Source organism: Loxodonta africana, chromosome 25 (genome assembly GCF_030014295.1).
Source record: "Loxodonta africana isolate mLoxAfr1 chromosome 25, mLoxAfr1.hap2, whole genome shotgun sequence".
Lineage (NCBI taxonomy): Eukaryota > Metazoa > Chordata > Mammalia > Proboscidea > Elephantidae > Loxodonta > Loxodonta africana.
In genome coordinates this window covers 36,553,545-36,559,391 of record NC_087366.1, presented here as the reverse complement: position 1 = coordinate 36,559,391, position 5,847 = coordinate 36,553,545, and positions in this window count along the sequence as shown.

Genomic DNA, 5,847 nt, shown 5'->3' with positions numbered 1-5,847 from the left:
TTTTTCAAAATGTCTGGCATAACCATGTTATTCTCATAGTAAGAGAAAACTTGTCTATACCTACTACATAAGTTGGACCACATCTGCTGTAGCTAGTAACAAACTCAGATCAAATGTAAGCAAAACGGGAATCTCAGCTTCACAGGCAGGACAGGCTTCAGGTACAGCTGGGATTGAAGGCTCAAATGGTAGACCTGGTCCTGGTTTCCCTATCTTCATCTCTCAGGTCTTACTCTTTTGAATAAGCTCCATTTTCAGGCAGATAATTCCCTCGCAGTCACAAGCTGTGGAAGCTTCAGAGTTATATCATTTTAACTTCAAGTCTAGTGGGGACCATTTTCCCATATTCCAGGCAAAATGTCCTGTGCATCTCATTGGCTCTGTTTGACTCATGTACCCATCTGCGAACCAATCACTGATAGTGAGAGCCAATCACTATGACCAGGAGGACAGAGTCACTGGCTCATATCTAGGTCACATGCTTCATTTCTGAGATGGAGGTGGGACATTTCCCCTAAGCACACGAGCTAGGAGTGGGGGAAGGGTAGAAATTTGGAGTCCCAAAGAAAGGGAATAGATGGAGGATAGCCAGAAAATCACAAAGGTTCAGTCTCCCTTTCTACTTCAAGAAAGGAGTTGTGATAATGCAGAGAAGGACTGGGAGGAGACGGTTTAATGCTAAAAGACTTAAACTAAAGAAAAACTGCTCTAATTGAACCCAGAATTTGGCTCTAAGCTTCCTGGCAGCCAAGGAAAAAGGGAAAGGCTTGTTCACAGAATGCTAACCCAGCAGGATCAAACAATAAGGAAGGATCAACACCTCTGATAAAATCTTTCCAAGGTTCCAAGGCTCAGTAGAGGCTGTCCTCTTCCTCTGTTTTCTCTCTCCATCTCAAACATTTCTGACTGTGTTCACCCTTTTTCCTTTCTTGAGGAACATTCACCTTTTTTCTCATGCCACTGAGATGAGTCCCTGTCCTCTGTCCTTGTGTAGTGCCACCATATGGCCTGCTACCTTTCTTTGCAGTGGAACAGGGAATTATCAGAACATGGGCTGCTGGACTAGCTGCTGTGGTAACATTTCATTATATGCTCCTGGAGGGAGGTGGTTAAACTGAAAGCTGAAAGTTAAAAATCCACTGACCTCTGAGGGTCAGTCAGAAACAAAGAGTCAAGAGACCTGGGGTCTAGTCCCATTCCTCTTTTAGAGTCATCTACCTTCTCTGGACTCTGTTCTTCCTTCCTGGAACGTGAATGAACTGATCAGACGGTGCCGCCAACGTTTTCCGCTTCCCTCTAACAGAAAGCACATTACGCTGTGGGAACAGAGAATTCTCCCTAGGAAAGCCCATTTCACAGCGCCTGTCTCATAAAAAGCTTTGCAGAGATTCTCTTTCCAGATCACATAGTTTCTCACAGGTCCTGAGAGGTTCACACTCCATCCTTTTTCCGGTGTTGACAACCAGAGGAAGCACATCTGCTTAGGTTGGACGTGCGCGGCCATAGTTGTCCGGCTCTCAGGCCTCCGGAAGATGGCGGCCTCGTTTGTTTATGATGAGCGAGCAGGGCCAGAGCAGCCGGCAGCTGCAGATGTCCGGGGGGCTGGCCAGAAAGCCGGCTCAGTTCCCTGGGGGGAAGCCTTCGCTAGGAATGCTACAACTGCTTTGCTGCTTTGGGAGAGAAAACGTTGAGCCACTGGCTCCTTCTTCCCCACTCTGAAGCTTCAAGTTTGTAGACTGGCTACAGGGGACTGCTGAGTCCCAAAAGGTGGGGGGAGAGGGTCACTTGTCGCCTTGCTCTTGCTTGGGAAATTTACTTCCTTGATTTGTCCTATTTGCACCTTTTTAATTGGCAGCATTTTTTTTTCCCCTGGAAAATGCTGGGAAGAAGAAAAATTTGGCTTTGGAAAGAGAATATTTGTAACTTTTCCTGTATAATCTGTTCACTCCCGTGTTATTCTTATAGTCTGTGTTTCCGTGTATTAACGTGGAGCTGTGTAGTCTACTGAAGTATCTATCCACTTTACTCCCCAGAACACATGCTGGTGGGCAACAAAATTACCTGGGGAAAGCTGAGGTGGGCCCAACAACTGCATTTTAAATAAACAGGGGGTAATTGAATTTGAGGGCATTGGTGGTACATTGGTAGAATTCCTGCCCTCCACATGGAAGACCTCAGTTCAATTCTGGGTCAGTAGGCCTCATAGCACAACAACCACCCATCTGCGAGTAGAGGCTTGCGTGTTGCTATGATGCTGAACAGGTCTCAGCGAAGCTTCCAGACTAAGATGGACTAGGAAGAAAGGCCTGGCAATCTACTTTGAAAAATTAGTCAGTGAAAACCCAATGGATCACAACAGCTTGATCCCAAAATGACCATGGGGACAGTGCAGGACTGGGTAGTGTTCTGTTGTATATGTACATGGAATCACCATGAGTTGGGGGCCAACTCAAGGGCAGCTAAGCACACAACAACAACAATCTGATTTAGCTGGGCCCCAGACCAAAGTTTTAGAATTACAGGTAGTCCTTGACCTTCGATGTAACTCAAATACCTCTTTTTTTTTTTTTTTTAACTTATCATTATTATTGCCTTTTATTATCAGTATCTTTATAAATCTGATCTTTATTTTTCATATGATATATTTTAACATTGTATGTAGTACATATTACTAATGATAAAATGTGGGAAAAAAAAAAGACCCTCAGAAGTGTGGTTCACAGTAACTCAAATACATCCTAAGTCAGGGGTTGCTAATACGTTAAGAAACAGTATGTGTTTTAAATAATTGTAATAATGTTGCTAGTTGCTGTTGAGTCCGCTCTGACTTGTGGAATCCTATGTACAACAGAACAACATGTTGCCCAGTCCTGTGCCATGTTCATGGTCAGGTATGTTTAGGCCTATCATCCAGCACCATATTGGACAATATTCTGTTGTGATACATAAGGTTTTCTTTGGCTAATGTTCAGAAGTAGATCGCCAGGTCTTTTTACCTAGTCTGTCATAGTCTGCCCACTGTGGTGACTCTGCTGGTATATAGTTACCAGCATCATAGCAATATACAAGCCACCATACTACAACGAATGGACAGATGAATGGTGGAATTATAATATTAGTTATAACTAATAAGTCAACATTACTATTAGTGAGTATCCTTTCTGTATTGGGCACATTATCTCATTTAACCCTCATAAACTTTCAAGATAGTTATCCTTTGTTCTTATTTTACTTTTGAGGACACTGAGGTTGAGAAAGGGTAAATAATGAAAAAGCCATAGTGAGGAAAACAATTTGCATTAAAATCACTATGGAAATGAAGGGAAAAATGAAACTTAATACCGTTCATACCATCAAAACTTGCTTTCTCACCCCCACTGGGGGCACTTCCCTGGACATTTGTTGTTTCCTTCCTGCATGGTGTCCTGTCTCTCTTCTTTTAGTTGCAGTACCCTGATATTCTGGAAAGCCACCCAGTCCCACTCCTGGTAGCCCTGGTAGGATGAAAATCAATGAGCCCAAAACCCACTCTAGCCAATGTATCTTTCCCAGAAACCCCTTCTTTTTTCTTCCCCCTTCTATCCCTTCCTCCTCCCTTTCCTTTCCTTCTTTCCCTAAGGTTTGCAGGCAGTCTCTGTTGCATACCACCAGAGAGCCCTGATAACACAAGTGCATGGTCTACTGGGCCCTACCTCACTGAAGTGGTCTGTCCGTCTCCATAGTGAGGACCATGGCTCCAGAATTGGTCTTGATTATTTCAGCCTTTTTGGGAATGGGATATGGCCTAATAGGAATATGTCCTTGTAGAACATCCCCACTTTGATGGACTTTCAGCTGCTTTGTCCCTCCATTCTCTCCCAGGCGGAGCAAGGGATAGGCCACAATGGCTTTCTTCCAAGATAGAAACCCTACTATGTCACTATTCATGCTGTATATTTAGAAGCCTTAATTTTTAAAATTAGATTGCAAAAGAAGAGTGTATGTCACATGATTAAACATAGTTTTTTCCCGAAATAGTTTTCATGAATCTAATGGCCTAATTTTGTTTTAAACAAAAGGTTTTTCTTATGCTAACAATGGATAAACACAAAGACCTTTCCTGAGAATAAAAAATAAAAACAAAACCCGTTGCTGTCGAGAAAACAACATGGAAGAACAATGAGATTTTACTGATGGTGGTATTGTTCGCAGTTTATGATGAAAGAAAACAATTTAGCAGGTAAAGCAAGTTGTGCTTCCTGGTAGCAAGTGGTCATTTATGAAACTGCTGAGTCCGGCCTACATCCAGGACTGTGCCTTGCTGGAGAAGCTGTAACAATTATACAGAACTCAGGAGACTTCAGTTTAAACAAGCAAAAGTTTCCAGTTGACAACAGGAATGTAAACATGACTTTACTTTGTGAATTGCTAATAGCTCTTTCCTATCTGTGATTTTAGCTGAGTTCAGCTAAGAAGAGTAAAATTGCTTTCTTGGTCTCACCATATTGCTCATCTCCAATTAAAATACTTAAAACCGATTCTCAGGCCTTTAGGGATTATCAGCTAATTTTTAAACACTGACTAAAATTCTGCAAACACTGTACTTAAGTCAGGTGGGTTGGGCTCCACCACCTATCTGTCTGTTTGTGGTACTGTGTTGGCTTACGTGTTGCTGTGATGCTGGAAGCTATGCCACCAGTGTTTCAAATACCAGAACACTCACCCATGGTAGACAGTTTTCAGCAGAGCTTTCTGTCTAAGACCAGGAAGAAAGGACTGGCGATCTAATTCTGAAAATTAGCCAATGAAAACTGTACAAATCACCACAGAATATTATCTACTATAGTGCTGAAACATGAGCCCCTAGGTTGGAAGGCACTCAAAATACACAGTGGACTTGAGCATACCAACAATCCTGAGAGTGGCGCAGGACTGGGCAATATTTCCTTCTGTTGCATATAGGGTCACCGTGAGTCAGAATAGTCTAGGATAATGCCCTTGGAAATTTAGCATATGACTACCATCATAGAGTCATATCCCTGCATTGCCTTCTGGTGGGTGAAAATGGAAAAAAAACAGTGATCAACACAACCTTTAGATTTCTGAGAGGAAACAGGTCTTTGCTCCAGCCCTTCACAGTCATTACAGGTTATTGGGAGAGAACGAGAGAAAGAGAGAGAGAATGCGGGTGTCCATGCAAGACCATGCAAGACCATCATTACCGAGCACGAACAGCTCACACTGCATGTCCTGCTGATGCTGGCTTATTTGTGCAAGATCTTAGGCTTTCCATTAGGTGACCATAAGCATCAACTGCTACAGTCTTCCTTGAAGCCCCTCTACAAAAAATACACGCCTCTTGCTCTTCTCAGCCTCATCTTCTTGGTATGCATGGGTGCCATCTAGTGCTATGTTTAGGTACTGCAACGTGCTGGCCTGCATGCGTTACTATTTCCACCAAAACCATCACCACCGTAACTGGTACCATGTTTGTTTCTCTAAACACATGCTAGTAGTCCTCCATATTTATGTGCCTTATATACTCTTTTATTCACTTAACAGACATTTAGTAAGGGCTTCCTTGTGCACAAAGCATCGCATAGATACAAAGACTGCCCAGGAAGCAGCGGCGTCACTAGGGTTGGTGTCACCTAGTACAGTAACTTATGCTGTCACCTCCCCTCACCCATGGACTTCCTCCTGTTCCAGACCATACAGAGTCCTTAGTAATTTTTTTTGAATTAAAAATTTTTTTTTATTGTGCTTTAAGTGAAAGTTTACAATCAAGTCAGTCTCTCATACAAAAATTTATATATGCCTTGCTGTATACTCTTAATTGCTCTCCCCCTAATGAGACAATATGCTCCT